A 22,974-nucleotide genomic window follows, 5' to 3' on the forward strand; every position below is an offset into this window, starting at 1 on the left:
TTGATGAATCTTGAAGACTGACAGCATTATGCTTGTTTTATAACTTCTAACTTTTTATTAGACAGGACTTTTTGTCTTCTGTTTGTGGATAGTTGACTTTGAATGATTTAAAGATCTCACATGGAACGATGTTGAAATATAAATAAATAAATAAATAAATAAATAACTCAAGCTTTCACTTGAAGAAGGACATTTAATGAATAACTGACTCCAAGGAGAAACTTTTTAAATACATGAGTGTAATATTTTCCAGAAGATGATAAATTTTTACCATTTGATCTCCATATATATCTTATGCTCCATACAAAGGTGTATAGTTTGAGATGAAGTAAAATTACTTATGTATTTGCAAAAAACAACCTTGAGACACACAGTATCAAACATACTTTATTGTGGTAAAACACAGATAAATTAATCAAACTATTTAATATATATAAAACTAAATATCATCTATCAAAAATCTTTATATCATGCTAAACTGACATGAACAAACCTGTTGCCTAGGGTGAGATTTATAATGAAAATGTCTGGATAAAATTTTCTTTCATTCCAGCTCTGAGATGTACAATGGAATGTGATAAAAGACTAGTAGGCAACAGAGCAAGGATAGGTGAGACAATCTATTTCAGATAAATACCGGAGTAATGAAAATAAAGGCCACTTAATATGTGGGGAAAGGTTATTTTTTTATTACCACACAACATATGGTAATACAACTAGTTGAAAACATTTAAATAGTTTTTATACAAAGTGAACACTTAGAAAAAAAAAAAAAAGACAGCAAATCTCCTAGACTTGGAATTGAAAAAGTCAAGTTTTCATTTTTATCAAATGACAGCTAAAAAGCATAATTAAAAATGAAACTATACAGTATTATTTTTTTAAAGGGAGCTTGGGATCCAGTCTGTGTTGGTTGGCATGTGATGTGATAAATCCCTGAATAAATATTGAAGAATTAAATATTAAATCAGACAAAAAATATTTGGGGGAAATGTATTTTTTTTCTGGCAAATATGCACAATTTGTTGCTTTACAAAATACCTAGTTCAGGATTTATTCTGCATTAGATAATATACTCAGATTTGAGACAGTCATTTTCCTCCCCTCCTCTTTCCTGGTCATCAATAAATACATGATCAATAGTTGATGTTGACAATAAGAGGGGGAATATGGGATAACAATTGGACAGTTTTGATTAATATAGAATAGGAAACCAACAGAAGTAAGAGAAATAAGCGTCTCTGGAACAATTTCCAAGAAACTTGACAAAGACTCTGTATTCCAGTGAGAACTTTATGGCATGATCATAAACTTTTAAAAATTGACTCCCATATTAAGACCTCTAGTACTTTAAGTGTTTGTATGAATGACATTTAACCTTCTTGTGTTCCAGAAGGCAAATGTGGGAATTTTGAATATTTTATCCTTATTTCCACAAGAAGCCACAGCTACATCCTAAGAAGGTAACTAAAATAATTTTTTTAAGTAAATAAATAAATAAATAAATGAAATCAGCCTTTGGAAGCTTGTCTTGAAAATACCTGAGAGCATTTTATTCAAAACTGGATTTCAGACAGCTAATAGGAAACCTTGTCTGTAGGCAGATTTGATTGTATTTGGTCACTCTGTGATATGAGAATGTCTACAGTTTCAGTTAATTTGCCTAAAGATGCATTGCAGAATCGACTTTACTGAGCCGCAAAAAAAAGCCATGTCAAAGAGATAATTGACACAGCATTATATTCTTTTAAATCATGTAACTGTATACAAAATTTATATCTATGTTTATTGTTGTTGCAAAACAAAGAAAAAAGTGAACAATTAAAGTATAATGGATTTTTTTTCTTTCCTTTTTATAAAATTAATGATTACCACATTTAGATATTCTTAGGATAGTCAGTTCCAAACTTTTTTTTTTTTATATGCACTTTCCACATAGCAACAGAGAGAAGAATCATAGAATCATAGAATGGTAGGGGTTGGAAGGGACCTTTAGAGATCATCTTGTCCAACCCTCCTGCAGAAGCAGGTTCTCCTAGATCAGGTCGCATAGAAACATTTCCAGGTGGGTCTTGAAGACCTCCAAGAAGGACACTCCACAACCCGTCTTATAAGAAGCTTATAAGCTTTTAAAAGCCCAAATTTGTGAGTAAATAATTCAAGGAACTATGTTCTCAAAAAGAGTTTCAAATCTTAAATACAAAATTTTAAACTAGAGATGTTCTTAAAAATCTATAAATATGAAAGGAGATGTAATTATCCTACTGAACACCACCCTCCCAGTCACTATTGTACATGATATTTCAGTTATGCAATTAATTAATTTATTTATTAGTGAATTAAGCTCTCTTTATTGATCCAGAAACCATGGAAAATCCAGAAACCATGGAATAATTTTCTTTGGTGTTAATCAAATTAGATCAAACTTCAAATGACATAAGTTATACAAGAAGATAGTATCATATAATGCTTAGAAAAGGAAGATAAGCAAGATAAAATAGAAAAGCTTACTAAAGATAATATTTTTTCTATCAAAAAGGAGGGACAATTATGAGATTTTTACTCTTTTCGAGTGAGTAAAATGTAAATAAAGTGGCAAAATTTGTGAATGATAAATGAATAATATATTGAAATTCAAGAAAGAAAATATATGAGAACTTGTACTAATATTGCCAGTTTTAGAAGATAAAATGTACAATTACTCTTCCTCTTGGAGTCATTTGTACAAGTTTTTATGTACAATATTGGTACAATGTTTATATTTTGGATAAATGTAGATGTCTGTTACATAGAATCATAGAATCATAGAATGATACATAGAAGCTTTTATTCTTGGGTGACATTGCAGAGACATAGCAGACTTTCCAAGACCTGACCACATTGCTGTGTAACATGAGGGGACTGAAAATGTCAGATTTAAAAGCTACCCTCTAAATTAAATCTCTATATTGCAACAGCAGAATGCAGTAACCAGTTCTAGCAGACACTGTACTACTGGCAACATGGAGAAGAAACAATAAAGAAGAAAATGAGGAAATATAAATATTAAGTTCAATGGAATTGCTATCAGAGTGGGGACATAATATATTCTTTTAAACAGAAGGTTTTTAATCTTATTTCAATGATCAATATGATTATGATAAGATCTGAGTGTACAGCTCAGTCAAGGTTACTCCATGACCAACAGACAAACAGTTATAGGTGTCTACCAGAATTCTCTCTATTGCACATATTTTCTAAGGAAGGAACAAAAAAAAGAAAGGGAAACTGGAAATTAACTGAGAAGAAATTTGCAAGAAGGAAAATTTGCAATCTGTGAAAATGCACTGTGTGAATCTTTCCTGCAATCTGCTCTGAGGATTATTGATTATCCAACGAAGAACAGATATTTGATGGAGAGTTTGCCAGAGTTTCCATATCTTAAACCATATTTGTTTGTTTTCTTGGCATTCCGATGCTCATATAAGTATGAGGTTGATGTTTCACAAATGTCTCTGATTGATAAAAATAACTCAATAAAGACATTATGTTGAGAAGCCTGACTGGCTATCACATATCTGACCTGGTTGACTGCCAGGTATAATACTCCCTCATCCTCTCTCTCTGCTTTCTTTCAATGTTTAATAATTTAAGCTATTGATGACTTAGTTTAAGTGGGTAATGAATGAGAAACAAGATTTTAAAGTAATCATAAAAATTCAATTACTTCAAACCAATACCCTACGTAGAAGAAATTAGTGCAATTTTTAAATAATATCCAGAATAATTTATCAAGAGATTTCCTTAGGGAAAATATTTTATTTATTATGATTTTATTTTTCTTTTAGGTGGTGTGCTTGAAAAATACAGGAGAAAGAGAAAATAAAAAAAAAAATCTTAATAATTTCTTCCACTCTTTTTCCAGGTAGCTAAACTTTTCAAATGAAATGAGATTTCTGTTTATTACTATTGCTTCAACTACATTAGGATAAAACATTCAAAAAATTTACCAGGTAGAGAAGATTGCAATCATCTAGAATTGTCTTTCTCAGAAGAATAACTAAAATGAAAACAAAATTTTCTGCAATGATGTCATGGTAAAATTTAAATTTTTCACAGAGAGATAAAAATGTAACAGAGGTAACTCACACATAAATGTATGACCAATCAAAACAGTAGAAAATCATCAGGATTATTCAGTTAATACTTAAGGATTAGTCTACACCAAAAGACAATTTTTCATGTGGCTTGATTAAAAATTCTGGTGTCTAAGACCTATCTGCAAAGGTATCTGTAAAAAAATAATAAAATAAATAAACCAAATAAATAAATCCCAACAATTTTAAGCTAATTTGGAGTATGGAAGCCTGTTAAGGCCTTTCTTATAAAAGAATTTTAAACTATTTTTTCTGTTTTAAATGTGTTTTTTTGGATCAGTCCTCTGGGATGATACAGATAGCACTAGAGAGATACTTGAGCTGTACTACTCAACAGTTTGGAAAAATTGAGAAATTGAAATTTGAGACATCTCTGTTATTCATATATAACCCATTAACTACTTTCTGTAGTTCATAATATTTATTGAGTTTCAACTCAGGCAAGGTTCCTGAAAACAGTATTTTGAAGGCTTTTATACCTGTCCAGAGGCTGTAGGAAGACCTCATATTGGAATATTATTTTCAAACATGTTGAAGAGCAGAAGTGAAGTCATTGAAAAAGAATTAATGTAAAGGACAAATTCTGCTTCTTTCTTTGTGTATGCAAATTAGTCCAATAAAGTCTGTATCCAAAGGGAAAACAGCCCCAAACAGTATAAGTTTGGTTACCCTGAACTCTGTATCTTTACAGAATAACTAATAGCTGCTTATTATTTTTTCACAGACAGGAAATTGTAGGTAAGTGATTCTTACTAGAAGTTCTCACATCCAAGCTGATATATCTATTTCCATAAAGTAGGTCACTGTTTATGGAGAAAGTCACTAAACAGATTTTATTCTTGTAAAAAGTTTACTATTTTAGTGCAGTAAAGTCTTTAAAAATTAATAAACCACGGAAACATATGCAATCTTTAGCCACTAGAGCTACCTTTATGTCCCCAGAAGCCCTCTATAACAATTCCTATCGAATATAGTGACACTTCAGATTAATTGCTGGATTCTCCCATGCTGAATTTAGCCAGTAAGGCACTCATGACTCAAACAGATGTTTCTGCACTTTAGGCAAACTGCAGCATGTTTGCATTTCCCTTGCTCCCACACCTCCATCGCTTGTAACAAAGGCTTTTGCCAGAGACATCACAGAAATTTTACTCAAGAGAAACAAGATGCTGCCTGACCAGCAGTGTTGCAGAATAGCCTAAGTTTCCATCATCCATCACATAGAGGAATCTAAGGGTTGGAATATTATAAAAAATATGGGTTAGCTTCATCAAAGTAACTATACTAATAGTTTCTATATTTAAAGGGCAAATGAGGGATGATATGTTCCCTAGAAAAGTTCCTTAGAAAAACGTTTGAGCTCATTTTGCTAAAGATCATCATAAAGCTAGAGAGGGTAAAAGGTAACTACTTGAGGCAAATTGATTTTCTGTGTCCTAAACGGAGCTAAGCAGAGACCAAGTGGACAGTGTCAGGTATTAGCTCAGCAGTAAGGCAAAATGTAAGAAGGACCAAAACATTGCAGCTAGTCTCTCCCTGGATTTGTGTCTCTCAGGTATGCCAAGGAAGCTTCCCGTGGGAGGATGACTGGAAAGCTTTCCTGCAGATGCTGCAGTACATGGTACCATATCCCCAGCTGGACAGGCAGTGCTACTCAGAGCAGCGGCTGGTGCCTGCAGCTGGGTCTGCATGCACAACCTCTGCTGTCCTTTTTTGATCTCCCCTCTGACCATTACAACTCTCCTAACTCCCACACACAGTTTTCTAGTGTCCTTTTATCCTTCAGTTCCTGCTTTTCTTAGAGAGACAAAGTATGACTGATAGTCTGCTTTTGCTACATCTTGGTTGCTATTTCAAAATATTTAATCATCCGAATAAAATTGGATTAACAAGAACAGTGGAGTTCTGTGCAATTATGCATAGGCTGATCACAACTGTATGAGAATGATACATTTCTTCCTGGATATGTCAACTTTTTCAGTGGCATTCAGTTTCCATTTCCACATAATTTTTCTTCACTCTCCATCCCCCCCCCCTTTCTTGTCTACCATTTTTACAGAAAGACTTGAAACAGTCTTTTATTTGGGAAATATTTTGTACACTTGCAGAATTTTGGGGATGAGGGGGTACATACTTTTAATTTATTTCCTTTCCTGCGACATATTTGATACTGACCCATTCTTCTAAATTCCTTTTATTTTTTTTTGCTAATATTGGGACTATTTTTTTAGTCCCACTCCATCTTTCATTTGATTTCTTCTCTGTTTTCAGATTCCATTTTAGAAACAGGAAAACTTTCTACATTCCTTGTCTCATTCCTTCTTTCTGTATGACACAAAACTCAAGGCTTTGACTTTTCGATTGTCTGTCTTCAGCATTCATGCTCCCTACAGATCAATACCTCATGACCATTGTGATTATTGGAGTTATATGCACTTAATTCCTGTCCATCTTGTCTGGAACAACACAGACATATTACATGGACACAAAGATTGAGATTATCTCCACTTTCCTGCCAGGAAGACAAATGACTGAGTGCTCTGAGGAAAGATGTAAATGAACTGCAACTCTGAAGCTTGCAAGGTGTTCAGAAGCTCTGAGAAGGATATCTATTCATTTTGGCTATAATCATGATCTGGAAAGGCTTAGGTGTCTTGAGAAATACTGGATTCTTTTGAAATGTCAGCTTTCAAAGTTTAATAAGCATTTGCATTAAAAATTGTGATATTATTCAAAATTGCAGATTAAATAATAGCAGTTTGGATTTTTTTTTTAAAGCAGAAACATTGTTTGCCAAAGTATTGGTTCCAGAGTGCAAAGAAACTGCCTCATCAAAGAAACTGTCATGGTGACCTAAAATTTATTCATGTTTAAACAATGTATTTTGTTGACCCTCAGAGAAACCACTGGCCTATTCAGTTTAAAAGCTTCTCAGAAACTGAAAACAGGTGAAATCGGGCTAAAACAGGCATCTGACAGAGACAATAACAATATGGATGTTAAACTATGTTGGTTATAATCTACTGAAATTTGGATCTTGTAATGGAAATATTGTAAAGCTTTAGTCAACTGAGCCTTTTAAAGGAGGAGGAGGAGTAGTTATTTCTGTAAGCATTAAAAACATTATGTTTTGGATACAATAAAATATTTTAGCAGAAAAATTATCAACTATTTTTTCAATCAGATTATTCCATTGAAACGATCTTTCATACATTCTTGGAGAGCTCTGCTGTGGTCATTGACAATGATACAATCCTTGTAATCAGGATACTCTAATTAAACTTTTCTCTCTCATGCACCTTTTTCAAATCAAATCTTTTGTTTATTTCAAGATTCTGGGAGATATGTGTATTTCTGAATAAAAATATTCATATTAATTATTGATCCTACAAAAATATTTCTAGACAGAACATACATTAGTTGATGTCTTAATTTTATTGTTGTTTATAAAAAAAAAAAAAATGGAAAACTTGCTATTTCAAAGCAATTTCTTATGTCTAGGAAAAATAGCTGATGTACATGCCTTGGGGATTGAATGTAATCTGTTTCTTATCTCAGCTCTATAACCTCTGAATCTATAAGACTAAAAATATGTTATATCTCCAGAACATTATATGTAAGGATCATTGATAATGAAATCCTCAAATTTACAGGGAAAATATCACTTTTACACTGCCTTTGTAGGCACTTGATTTCTTTACAGAGCATTGTCTAAGGGATTTTAAGAAGCATCATTTTGTTATTGTTGTTAAGGTAATTTTTTTTCCAGCTTACTGTCAGCAACTAACCTGTTTACATCCCCTAGCTCTCACTAGGGGCTTTCAGTCACAGACAATGCCTTCTTACTTTCTTATTACTCCCCACGGTACTACCCTGGCTGAAGCACCATCACCCATCAGATATAGCCAAAATGTCAGCAACTGTGGTGAAGAGAAGAAAGCAAAAACTTGCCATACAATGCCTTATGCTGTGATGTCCTATAAAGCCAATGCTGTCAGTCAATGCCTATCAGTATTGCTTGCACAAACTGCAGGACTTGCTATTGATTTAATTAACTGGAGTTGAGATAAAGTTCAGTTACACAGATTGTTCACAGGATTTCACAATGTGTTGCAAGAAAGAAAACACAGAACTAGATAGACACAGCCCTGGAATCAGTGATGGGCAGACTGAAAGACACAACCACACATGTATCAAACATCTGGGCAAAATGTTCTGTATTACCGAAATCTACATGCAACAGTTGTAAAACATATAGAAGGGGAGTCAGCTCTACTTTCACTTTTCATTATCGCATGCCAACAGAAATCAAGAAACTAATCAGGTCAGCATTTGCTGTGTGGTTCTCCGAGAAGTAATAATTTTGTAATATCATTGTGTTTAAAAGAATATAATGGCAATTTTAAAAAGGCTACAATATAGTCTCTCCAAGACTTATCTATTCAGCTCTTTAGGTGACTTTATGAGTCTGATTTTATTGTTTGTTCTCTTGCAAGGTTTTACTACGTTTGATCAATTTGAAAATGAATGTCAATAACAAGAATAAAACCAAGTTTGTTTTTAACAACAAGCAATTAATAAGTTCTCTCTTCCACCTTGAACAGTTATCAGCATTTTTGGTTTCATACATATTTATCTGTACAAGTGGTTATTTGTCTCCAATGTTTGCATATTTCTAAAATATTAAGACTATTGAACCAAATTCACTTCTGTTAACTAACATTTTTGTTTCAAAAATCTCTTCTTGGTTTTAAGATTTGTTGAAATAAACGTAAAGTGTAGAGCTTTGGTGGATAAAGGAAAAGTAACTGTAATCATTTATCCAGACTTCTGCAACCCACCGTACCACAAGTCATTCTAGTCACCAAATTGGAGATATATGGATTTGATGGACCAATAAGGAATTACCTGGATGATCACTCTCAAAAATTTATGATCATTGGCTCAATGTCCAAGTCGAGAACAGTGACAAGTGGTATTCTTCAGGGACTGGTATTAGCACCAGTGTTGTTGAACAACATTGTCAGTGATACGGACATTGGGATCAAGTGTGCCCTCAGAAAGCTGTATGGTGTGATTGACACACTGAAGACAAGGAATGCCATTCAAAGGGACCTTGATAGGCACAAGAGATAGGCCCATACGAACTTCACTAAATGGAACAATGTGCATGTGCAAGGTCCTGCACATAGGCTGGGGCAATCCTGAGCACAAGTACAGGCTAAGCAATGAGTATACTGAGAACAGCACTGCTGAGAAGCACTTGGGGGTGTTGGTTGATAAGTTCAACATGACCCAGCAATATAAATTTGCAGATCCAAAAGCCAACAGTATCCCGAGCTTCATAAAAAACAGTGTGACCAACAGATTGAGGGAGGTGATTCTGCCTCTCTGCTCTGGTGACACCCCATCTGCAGTACTGTGTTTTGTTCTAGAGCCCTGAGTATGAAAAGGGCATGGACTTGTTTAAGCAGGTCCAGAAAAGGGACACAATGATGATTAGAGGGTTGGAGGACCTCTCCAATGAAGACAGCTTGACAGAGTTGAGGTTATTTAGCCTGGAGAAGAGAAGGCTCCTGGGACACCTTACAGAAGCGTTCAAATACTTAGAGAGGCCTACTAGAAAGATGGGGGGGGACTTTTTACAAGAGCATGTAATGATAGGACAATTAATAATGGCTTTAAACTGAAAGAGCAGATTTGGATTCGATATCAAGGTGAAGTTCTTCAGTGTGAGTGTGGTAAGGAACTGGAATTTATTTCCCAGAGAGATTTGGATACCACTTCCGTAGAAGTGTTCAAGGTCAGACTGGATGAGGCTTTGAGCACCTGGATCTAATGGAGGGTGTCCCTGCTTAAAATTAAGGTCTTGAAATTAGATAATTTTCAAGAACACTTCCAATCTAAATCATTCCATGAATCTGTAACTGTATTCCTTGTTTCAGAACTTTCTTTGCCCACCTTATAATTGGCAACACCTCAAGTCTGACACTGCCCAACAATAATGTCAATCTATTCTCAACTCTGTATCTGATACAATTATTTCCATCTTCAGTGATGGACTTTAGCTGGTCTTTTTTTTTTTTTTGCCATGTATAATTGCAGAGAGTTCAATGGATGATACAAAAGCCAAAAGGAAATTTTATAAAGACATAGATAGATAGAAAGGCTAGATCTGTTATACAAAAACAATATCATGTACCAAACAGTGTAAGAATTCATTAAGAAATTTATTTTGAAAATAGATCAACTGAAGTAAAACATTTTGGAAGCCTAAAAATACAATTGTCTTTCAATATTAAAATATTTCTCTTTATTTCTCAAAAAGTTTAGTAGTCATTTGTCTTAAAGTAGTAAGCTGAAGAAACTCTTCATATTTTATTCCATAATCTTGATAAAGGATAGTATATTTTGTTTGTCATGAGACAGATGAATATGTAATTATTCATATGCTAACACAAATTTACTCATGTATAATAAAATGTATACAGCTGTTGAGCACAGTTTTGTCCTGCATTGACTCAATGTGTTTCTACAAAGCACGAATGACATGATAGTTTCTTCATAATCTGTGTTTAAATTGCCAGAGAACACTAAAACATGAATACAGATGATTTTGGTATCTGGAAAACATATATGGAACAAAACAGGAAACAGACTGTCCTGATAAGGACAAGAAGAAGATGAGAAAGAAAAAAATGATATAGACAGTTTGTTTGTGGGGGATGTAACACAAAATCATCTTCTGGTGGTAGAAGGCAATTTATAGAAAGATATATTTTCTTTTCTATTCAGTCTGCCAATTTCTTTTGCATTCGTTGTAGTGGAAAGCTCTTATAAGTTACAGAAGGATGAAAATTTCCCAGATAAAGTAATCAAGTAGAACTCCTTAGCATAGAGAGAAGGCTGAAAACAGGTATCAATTTTCTGAAGGTCTTAAAAAGTCATGGAGGAGGAAATGAGATCTTTATACATGAGTGAAGTAACAAAATTAAGATGACCTTTAAAAACAATAAGAGTTAAGCACTGCATGGCTTAACAATGATCATTCAAATGACATCATTATGACTCTTGGCTACAGAGAGGTGGTCCAGATGTACGTTTAACTTATAGTGGTTACTGAAAACTGTGGAAATAGAAAGACCACAGGCTCTTTTTCTTATATTCTTTCCTCAGGCATCCACAATTGGTCACCGCTAGAGGCAGGATACTGTCTTATGACACAGCTTCGCTTTTTACAGACCTACATTTTGATGTACAACATCTCTGAATGAAAGAATTTCCATGAATAAAATCAAAGTAGGTAAAGATTGTTCCCTGGTACTATTTGGGAAGTCTTACCAATTAACAGAAATATTTCAGAAAACAATGCTAAGCAAGATTTTACTTTCATCATTTGCCTGTGGAGTAAAGCAACAGCAGACTATGAACTTTTTCTTTCATGCATATGTAATGATTTTGTCAGTGCGTAATTTCATATTTTACCTCTAAACTACTCTGTGTTCTTATCTTCTGCAGTTCATAGTTAAGGATATGTTTGACTTCACAAGAAAATAGATGTATAAATTTTTCGTGATTCACTGTGTGTTTGAGACCACCTATGCAGAGTGACCAGCGTAAAAGCAGTTTGAATTGCTTTAGTTAGAAATATTCCCTAGCTTTTTACAGGCACTGACTCTATTTCTTGTTGTTATTTTCAGTAGTAACAAACAGATATTAGATAATGTCCAATTTATTGGTCTAAATCACACTCATAAGATTTCTGCACCTTTAGTAGAAAAATACTTAAAGCATAATAGATACTCATTATTTATTCAAAATTGCTTAGAAAATCTGTTCTTTTTCTTCAGATTTTATTTTTCTTTGTTATACATCTGTTATTAAATAAGACTTGTCACATGAACCTCTCATCTTTGTGGAATGTCCTGATTCTTCACATATTCAGAAAAAATATTGTAAAATAAAAGAAATAAACCCCCCTTTCCCTTCTTTCATTTTAAAAGATTTTTGACAATGCATTTTTGATGATGCTTTTTATAGTACATTTTGATGTGACACTGACACATAACTTCTTATCATTCTTATGCTTTTTGTTTGCTTGCTCTTCCCATATATTTATAAATAAAATAATCTTGTGCTTTACTAGTATATGTTGAAAACCAAAGAATAAGAAAGATTAGTAAAACAAATATAGAAATTCTAAAATTATTCAAAAGAAACCAGTACATGTTTTGAGGTAATTGACATACTGGAGAAAAACTGGAGGAAGTTGAATAAAAATAGTTGGAGAATAAAATGTGCATTATGTGTTACTTCATTCATTACTTCATTTAGAGGTAGAAAAAGAGAGATAAAATTGGTTATAGATAAAAAGAGAATGCAAGAGTGTGTTTATAGAGAATGGTCAAAACATTGGAAAAATAGAACACACTTGGGAGAGGTGTATATATATAAAAGAAATCAAAGAAAGTGTAAATGCACAAAAGGAGGCAAAGACATCAAATACTTTATGCAAAGCAGAAGTTTCCTGTGCACTCACTATCTCAAATTGAAAATAAAGATTGGACAATTCCGATTGCTTTTGGATCTGACCTTCGCACACACTGTAAAGGAAGTTTTAGAATTCTAAGTAGTTTTGGAAATTCAGTCTTTCCAGTCAAGAACTTAGATTTTTCAGCAGCCTTGTTTTCATGATTTATCTTATCTGATGTAAATAATTCACAGTCATATATGCGAGAACAGCAGGTCTGAGTGGGCTGGTGTAAGATTCGGGTCTAAAATGAGGGCTGTCTTTTCTAATGAGGGGCAGTTGAGAGCTACCGTATGCTCCTAACTTTCAAATTACTAGAACCATCTGTTAAGTTGGTACTTTTAACTTTTTTTTAATTTATTTTACTTCTTTTATTTTATAATTCAATTATTAATCAATGATACTATTTCTAAATTTTTACCAGGAGTTTTCATAACTTTTAAAACTATATTCATCAGGTTTTGACAAAAATACAGATCTCCTTGAAAAATGAAAAGATCATAAACTGGTCTTCCTAAGAGTTTGATTCATTAGCTATGGTCTTTCACATCACAGAAACTGTTAAAACCTGCACATCCCAGCTTAGCTAAAAGCCATGCTACTCATAAATTTATGTTTGAAGCCTATTAAAAGCCTCAAACGCATTTGTTTTGGTGAAAAACATCAGGGGTAAAGAGCATACACTGAGGAAATCTGTATTTCCAAAATACATAGCTTCATCCATCTTGAAATGCAGTTCTTTCTGCATTAAATAAACCTGTCTCAAGATAAAAAGAAACCATATAAAAAACCCAAAACAAAAACTAACCTTCCAAAAACATAACCAAAGCCAAAGTGCAGTAAGTAATATTCATTTTTTAAATTTAATTGAGCTATTCCAGAATTTGATGCATTTCACTAAATTTTATGCATTTTCACTATATTAAAAAGTTAACGGCCTGGGTTACTTTAGGAATGTGTAACTGTATAGAAACTTTAACTTTTGTCCATCAATGGAGTTATAGTGTGCCTTGGACATAGTCTTTGGCCAGTAGGACTAGGGAAGTGATTATTCCCCTGTGTTGAGCACTAGTGATGAAGGAGTGAACATAGCTTGAGGAGTGAGCCTATGTGAAACTCAAGTTCAACAAAGCAAAGGGCATGGTCCTGAATCTGGATAGGGGCAAACTTCAAAATCAGTACTGACTGGGGGTTGAATGGATTGGGAGCAGATGTGCTCAGAAGGACTTGAGGACACTGATGGGTGAAAATTTAGTCATGAGTAGGCCATATGTGTTTGCAGCCGAGAAAGTCAACCCTATTCTGGGCTTTATCAAAAGAACCATGGCAAGCAGTTGAGAGAGGTGATTTTTTCCCTCCACTCCGCTCTTGTGGGACCACAACTGGAGTATTATGTCCTGTTCTGGGCTCCCCAGGCGTAAGGAAGACATGGACCTGTTAGAATAGGTGCAGAGGAGGATCACAAAAATTATTAGAGGACTGGAGCACCTCTCCTGTAAAGACAGGCTGGGACAGTTGAGGTTGTTTAGCCTGGAGCAGAGAAGGCTTCAGGAACAGCTTAACACGGTCTTTCAATACTTAAAGTGAGCTTATAAGGAAGATAGAGACAGTGTTTACCAAGGTCTGTAGTGATAGGACAAGGGTTTTTAAAACAACAGTTTTAAACTGAAAGAAGGTAAATTCAGATTGGACATAAAGAAGAATTTTTTTACTGTGAAGGTGTGAGGGACTAGACCACGTTGCCTAGAGGAACTGTAAATACTCCACCATTAGAAGTACCCAAGGTCAGGTGGGATGTGGTTTTCAATAACTTGATCTAAGGAAACATGCCTCTTCCCATGGTAAGTGAGCTGGAGCTAGAGGATCTTTAAAAGTTCCTTCCAACTGAAACCATTATATAATCCTATGATTCCATGATTTTGCAAGTAACGAATCTTTTGCAAGTAAGGATGGCAACTCATGCTAATATTTAGATAAATGGTTTGAGACATGGATGACACATTCTTTATCTGCCAAAATTAGATCTAAAAATTCATGTGTTGTTATGAACCCGTTTTACTCTCCATCTGGATACCAGAAATTTTTCTTCCAGTTTCCTTCTTTGCAATACTCAGGGAAGGAAGGAAGCTTCCTCACACTCCTCCCCCCTGCCTTGCCATAGGGAAATGTTACTCTTACATTTTAAGAAATGTCTCAAAAAATCCTTCAGCTAATATTGCAATTAGTAGTTTGAGAATATTTACTTGAAAAGCAATAAGTATAATGAAAACCTAGGAATTTTGCTGTATTACTCTACTGTCACTTGAATTCAAGTTTAAAATTGTTTTTCGCTTTCTTCAAAAGATAGAGAAAAAAATTAGCTAGTTTCTAGGTTGAAGATTTCAGATTTATGGAGTTTTATCTGGCTAGTTGCCATGGAGGTTAATTACTGTTAAGATAAACCCTAAGGATTATGAAATTTCAAAGCACAGAAAATATGCTGTTCTTTGTTATATAAGGAATAAGTTCCCAAACCACTCAGACATCCTTATTAGGAACAGCAAAAAGAACAGCAATAAGCTGGCATAGCGTGCTTTTTTGAGTTTTCTTTATAAGTGATGTTTCAGGTGAAATGCCCCTATTACACTTGTAATCTTTATCCTCTTCCCTTGGGGAAAGGGAGGAGCTAATGTGATGCCTCTTGGCTATGAAGCCTTTCTTTTGTTGCTTTAACTAAATTCTCTCTCTGATTTGAAATTATATTTAACCTCAGCATTTTCTGAGCCATCAGCAAAAATATTCAAAATATCAAAAAGAAGAAATTATAAAATGAACAGTGACAGTGCTTTGATTGTTTTCTACACTAGGTCACATAATTTAAAAGGAGATGTTAAAAATGAGGTTATAATTCTTGTTAAAATACAAGCATTTGAAACATAAAAAGGTATCCTTCTCTTTGATCTATACTAGGAAAAAAGGGTGAAGTTTTATCAGCTTCAATGTATTTTATTTTCACTGTGGAGAATTTAACACAGCTGTACATTTAGTCCAGTTGAACATCATATCTTCAAATGCCCAGAATCAACCATGGAGGATGTTATGCACTTAAATTTAATAAGCAAAAAGGCAGAAAAGATTTAAGGTTCCTCACTCTCTCCCCATGGGAATTGTTGTGTTATTTAGCTAATTCCTAGAGAAGAAAACATTTTTTTAGATACATTTTTCAGACCCTAACGGTATCCTTAAGCTCTGGGGATTTTTTTAGTTACTATAAAACTGGATTAAAGCAATACAAACCCAAAATGCATTGGAAATGATTAAAATAAAGTACATATTGAAGAAATATTATGAACCATATTCAGCTGATGGATCTGCAAGAAATCTAGTACTATATTTACAGCAATAAATTACCTTGTCAAAAACATTTGAAATCGATTAATTTGTTCTCGAAAAGAAACAAGGATTAGGAGAACCTTTTCATTCTCTGATCCTCTTAAAACAATTTATATGAAAAAATACCATTTTATAAAATTTTATTTAAAAGCAAAAGCAACTGTAACTCACCTTTTTACTTCCTTGAAATCATTGTCCATTGTAAGAAGCTGCTCATAACTACAGGAAATGTATTCCTTCGATTTTTCAATCATTTTAGCAACCAGCTGCTTAAACAGTCAGGTAATAACTTTTAAGAAGATTAATAATATCTAATTTTGGAGTGAGATTCAGTTTGTCTTTTCAGTTTTTTTAAACTGATATTAAAAGTGTGATGGCATTGACTGGAGAGGTCAATAAAGTTTGATCACACACAGCAGTTTAGTACTGTTTGAAATATGGTATATTGGCTAACATCTAGCTTCCACTGCAAAACTGCATGAGCTGTCCATAAGTCTTGTGCAAGATCACTCTATCCTGTGAGAGTCTTTGATTGCCTACGGTCTCTCAAATGGCAGTAGGTACCATGAATTAAGTTCAAGATCTCTGTGGATGGTAATGAGAAGCTAGGCATCTGTCTCAGTGAAGATATCTGCATTTGGACACCTAATTGAAGTGGTTTGCCTCACTCATAAATTTAGGTGCTTTAATTTCAAATTAAATCCTATCCAGGTCTTCTTTCAGTTTCTGAAACATGGGCATCTGATACTGTTTGAGGAACTCAAGGATGTCTGAGACATCCTCATCAGGCTGGTAGAAGTGACACAGAGGACTTGTAGGAGACTTTTTTAATCAGGAACTTTGGCCAGAAGAGAGTCACTGAAGCAGTTTAAATGTCATTAGTAGTAGACTGTTTTTAATTTTTTTTTTCTGGCATAAACAGAACTGTTCAGCTTATGTAACGAAGCCAGCAACTTAGGCTAGTAGATATGGCACATTTCATTGTAAAAGACTTACATCAGCTAGCAACAGCTAGAAACTTCAGATCCCAGGCAGGAGAGAGAGGCCCATATGTAGGCAATTATGTCGAGCCCAGGGTGCTCACAATTGTTATGTTTAACTCGAAGCTCGTCATCCTAAATTCCATTTATAGCTAATAGGAAAAGAGTGGCACTCTTAGGGCATAACTGATCTGACCTAATTTAGATGTGTTCATTAAAGGTCATACTCAAGGGACCTCTTTGAGACAATGAGGTGCTGAAAATTGCATTAGAATAACCATGAAAGCATTTTAAAGGAATTTTTGTAACTGCCTGTGCACTAACTCCACACATTGAAAGTGATGGGCATATTAGTCAGTTTATGTTGAGTAAAGTTAGTACACAGACATGAGTTATGATAAGCTCTAGAAGAAGCAGCTGCTGAGTTTCTGTGCACAGCAAGGGCTGACTGCTACTGTTCAGGAAAAAAAATGTAATAGGTGGCCTTGTAGGACTCCTGTTGTCTGAGGTTAGGTCAAGCAGACTCACTGAAAAGAGAGCTGACAGACATCCCTTTTTTCTGTCTGTGACATGAAGTCTTTGTCACAAGTAGTACGACAGAAAGAATATTGAAGTTGAAAGATTCAGGGCAGTAGAGATTAGAGTAAGATTTCTATTAAGAAGGAAGTAGCTACAACTCTGAGGTTAAAAATGAGTGATATAACAGAAGCTGGAGACTTGGGAAGAGAGTAACATTTGGAAGAGATGACAATTAGAGAAGAAGAAAGGCAGATATATTTGGCAACTGATTGAAAATCTATACAAGCAACAGATCATTTGGTAGATTTGAATATGCATCATGTCTAGTTCTTCTGATTGTCCACAATGGCTATTTGTTGATCTGAACTAGAAAAAACTAACAGCTAGGTATAGTAAAATATAGTCAGGCACAGGTTATAAGTCAACTGAGAATCAAGCTGTAAATCTGCAGGCAAAAGAGGTGCACTAAAGGCTACTATTTACAAGAATTAGTATCTAACCTCAGCACAGTTATGAAAGACAAAGCAGATGTATCTTGGTAAAAGACTTTTAAAAAAATACTTATCTCTAGTAAAAGAGCTTTTGAGAAAACTATTGAATTAAACCAATTGGCCTGTGGGGACTTAAGTCTAGCTGCCGTTTCAGAGTAAAAGCTCTAGAAATGTTCACACATACATATATATATAGATATATATATATATGAGGAACACTGATATGAATAATAAAAACAAACTCTGTTGAAAAACAGCTCAAGACACACAAAAAGAAAGTTTTTCAGGTTCAAAGCAGAATGTATAAATTATGCTGTAGTTGAATTCTGAATAGAACTTTATCTGGTTAGATATTTGTTTTCATAAGTTTCTGAGTTACTCAGTCCTGAGAAACTTTATAAACTCTGTGACTATCACCTCAATTCTTAATTTTAGAATGAGACTCAAGGTATAGAAAATTAGCTGATGCCTTTTAGAGACCTGGTACACTGGCAAAACAAAGATAAAGACAGAATGACCTTCCATGACAACTAGGCAGGGAAACCTTGTGACAATTGGCAAAGAGTGTAGGTAAACTATTGAGACAGTAGCTTTCAGTTAACTCATCGTCAAGTTTTGAAGAAGTGACACTCTTATCAGGCTACTTTATGGTGGCATATATAGATTACAGTCTGAAGGCAGCAAACTAAAAGAACAAGTCAAATCTTTAAGTATGGAAATCTATTGTGTTTATACGGAGCCATTTCTGGTAACAGAAAATGAACTGTAATAGTGGCCCCTGTAAGAAGTTGCTCCAAACTTTTCCCTCTTTCTGCAACTGAGTCAATTGGACACCTCTGCAATGACTTTTTAAGAAATTGAAAAAGGAGGGTTGCACTTTCTTAGAAGTGGTAGAAGGAGTTGTATGAGAGAAGTTACCACACAGATTCCAAGGTCAGTGAGGGAAGAGAGGAGGAGATGTAATGGAGTAGAGACTCCCCTGAATCCTGTGATGAGATGGGAGCTGTCTCCCTGTAACCCACAGAGGGCTGGAGCTGAGATCTGTTGGCAGCTCATGGCAGTTCCCATATGACACCGTGAGTCTGAAAGGAGACGGTGTTGGAGCAGAACATGACTGGAGTTGTGATGCTGTGGAGCTGACCCACACTGGAGGAGTTTGTGAGGAACTGAAGCCCTTGGGAAGGACTTACCCTGGAGAAGATTGTTAAAGACAGTATCCTATGGGAGGAGTCCCACATTCTCCTTGCCTGAAGAGAAAGAAGCCAACCATCTGTGAAAGACTCACCGCATTCCCCATTCCCTGCCCTCCTGCATTGCTGAGCAGAGAGGAGGTACAGATGTCAGGAGCAGGGAGCTGAGCCTAGGAGGAAAGAAGAGGTGGGGGAATGAGATTTTAAAGTACTGATCATATTCTTCTCATCATCCTGCTTGGGTTATTTATTTATTTATTTAATTAACTTTTTATTTTTATTTATTCTGTTTCTTGTCAGTATCAGTTTAAACTCTTCTTGTTTTCTTCCCTAAATTAAGTAGCTGATTCTGTTTTGCTGGGAGTAATAATTGGTTAGTAAGTCCTCCCTGCCCTTGTCTCGATCCACAAGATCTCTGGTTATCTTTTCTTTTCTCATCTCCACCATCCTACAGAAGGTGAGGTATATGAGAATGGTGAGCAAACAGCTTTCTCTACTTTAACAGTTGAACTTAAACCACAACAGGAAATAAGAATATAATTTCTGTCTCCTATAAAACTCTGTGGTTATATCTCATTGAACAGTAAAAATGTATAAATGGGAATCAAGTTAGAAGATTTTTTTGCAGCCTTTACCTGTGTTCCGTGATGCACCTCTAGAGACCCTTACCAGTATCCAGAGCAGTAGAATTTATTATATTAAGTGGTACAAGCAAACTTTAAAAAATACTTAAAAGAAACCCTTAACAATCCAACAATATCCTGACTTTACAAATAAACAGGAAACATGCATGGATAATTGCAGAAAGACGTTAATATTACTAATAGGTATTGGTAGACCTCTGTGCAATAATTTGGAAATAAAACCTTTGACTACATTAAGATAAAAATAGATGTCAACGGAAGAAGAATTTAGGGAAATGAGCAAGAGATGATAAAGAAAGAAACTTTTCACTTTGCAGAAACATAACAAGCCACCAAATTGGATCAAGTTGATTTAACTCATACTACTTGGACTACAAATCAGAAAAAAGTTACATCACATCTGCTGAAAAATAGGATTTCACATCTATCATGCTTGGGGGGTTTTGTTTTGTTTTTTATTTTTTAATAATGCATGTTCATATTAACTGTAAGGTATTAAAAGCTGGGCTTTGATGAGGACAGAGTCTCACTTTCTTGCTGTTTACTATATCTAAAATGAGCAAAATTTAGTCTTGAAAGTTTCCTACATACTACTGCATCTGATTGTCTCAGAATTGATAGAAGTTTGTTTGTCAAAACTTGTTTTTTTGTAAAATATGTTTATAGCAATTTTAATACTATTGCCAGCATGTCAAGAGAGGTGATTCTTCTCTACTCAGCATTGGTGAGTCACATCTGGAGTGATGGTCTTCCAAGTATAAGAGAGTAGATTTTGGAACAAATCCCGTGGAGTGCCATAAAAATAGTTAAGAGCCATATGAGAGGCTGAGAGAGCTAGAACTTCTCAGCCTGGAGAAGAGAAGGCTGAAAGGGATTTTATAAATGTGTATAAAACATTGGTGGTGGAATGAGGGCAAGTGAATCAGAATTTCCTCAATGGTGCCAGAGACAGGAAAGGGGCTACTCAGATGGGTTGTTGAGCCTCCTTCTCTGGGGACATTCAAAATCCACTTGGACAAGTTCCTGTGAGACCTACGCTAGGCAGTCCTGCTCAGTGGGATTGGATAGGTGATATTTTGAGGTCCCTTCCAATCCTTAAGATTCTATGGAAGAGGATATGGGCACAAATTAAAAACTATGGAACTCCATCTGAACAAAATAAAATCTGTTTTCATTATTTGAATGATCCAGCACTGGAATAGGCTGTTCAGAGAGGCTGTGGAATCTCCATCCTTAGAGATATTGAAAATTCATCTGGACACAGCCCTGAACAATCTAACCCTGTTTCAGCAGATGGGAGAGACTAAATGATTCCTTTCAACCTCAATCATGCTGTGATTCTTTGATTTCTGTCAAACTTTAAAAAGTTTAATACTAATGAATTTGTATTTCAATGTCAATAAAAAACTAGTTTGAATTTTTTAGTAAAATTTTTAAATAATATTTGAATTAACAGTATTTGAGAAGCAACTATTTGAAATAAAGTCAGGCAGCCAGCTAGCCTGTCTGTCTGCTTTCCTCTTGTGCTTCCAATAGAAGAGATATATCATAACATAGAAAATTTTACCATAATAAATGATTAAATTTCAGATATCGCAAAACTTGTTATGTTACTATTTGCCATACTATTTTTCTTCATCAATATCCACTATAGGTCAACAAACTGGATCGCATCCTTAGCATGTCAAAGACATGGGATATTTATTAATACTTAATGGATAGCCAAGTGGGTTAGTGCTTTATTAAAATATAATATTAGTTGTAAGGACTCAGAATTAACAAGTGTCAGAATAAATGGTATTATTCTTTGTGCTTTTCATAACAGGGAGTGCTTGGATTTGTACTTGTCATGAGCAAGTGATCCATGGTCAGTCACTGATCAAATTTGAAGTTATTGTTGTTTTAGAAATGTCACTTGGAAATATAGGTTCTCTAAGTGCTTTTGGGATGGAAAACAACTTTTTCTTGAAGTTGTTTTGAACAGTTAGGTAGTATTGCATATTGAGAAGTATATGAATTCAAATTTTTTTCCTATAGCCCCATCAAGACTCATAATCTCTGGTCAATTCTAGCAAATGAGAAGAAATAGTGGTAGCTGTGACACTATCAATGTATTAATTTGAGAGAAATGGATTCTTTTTCTTGTAAAATAGAACAGATCATGTCAGACAGTTCTATGTGCTTTTAAGTTTTAAACAGTCCACTTTCAAGCTTTTAGTATGCAGATAAAAGAAACATTACACCTCCTCTACCCTCCTTTTCCCTCCTCAACCACTTTGATGAGCAATAGAGGTAAAACATCCTCAGCAGCTTCAGAATGTATAAAAGAGTCTGAGCAGAGCTCTGCATGATTCAAAATTCCAGTTTCAGTCAATATTGAACAAAAAAATTATCCAAACCTTTTAATATGAATGTCTGTACTTCTCCTCAAAATGTTTAGATGGCTAGTTCAGTGAACAAGCTCACTTTACTTGTGTTAATGGGTCCAAGTATATCACAGAGTAGTTCCTTATTCAGCAAGTACATTTTCAATAAACTTCTGCTCATTATGAATCTTAATAAGAAAGGGAATACAAAAAAAAAATCCTACAATCAACTATAATTAATACATAAAGTAAAGGTAGTAAGCTGTTGGTTCTTCCTTTTATTCTCAATATATACCAAAAGTTCAGAATCCCAAATACTAGCAGGCAGGATGAGTCAAAGAACCCAGAGCTGTTAGTTTTAAAAACAGTTAAAATAATATTGTATCTTCAAATGGAGATAACTATGAAAAACTTAATGTTATGAATTATGACCTCTTATTGTCCTTACAGCACCTGTAGAGTTAGTTCCACCTATAAAACAGGTTACTGCACCTGAATCAGTTACCTCAACCTCCTCCCATAGACAAGGGAGAGAATTAGTCACACAGAAAGATAGTCATGGTGTATTTCAGATGTCTGCTTTAAAAATAATCACATCTTAGAAGTGCTTATTTTTCTTCACTAGCTATGAAGAAAGGCTGACTGACAGATTAATTAGATAACTCTCACTCTGCATGACTTCTGCTGATGCTTGTCCAAAGGATTTTTTCATCCCCCATTACTCCTACAGCAGCCTGGAGTCTTGA

The sequence above is a fragment of the Colius striatus genome, chromosome 1 (genome assembly GCF_028858725.1).
Source record: "Colius striatus isolate bColStr4 chromosome 1, bColStr4.1.hap1, whole genome shotgun sequence".
NCBI lineage: Eukaryota > Metazoa > Chordata > Aves > Coliiformes > Coliidae > Colius > Colius striatus.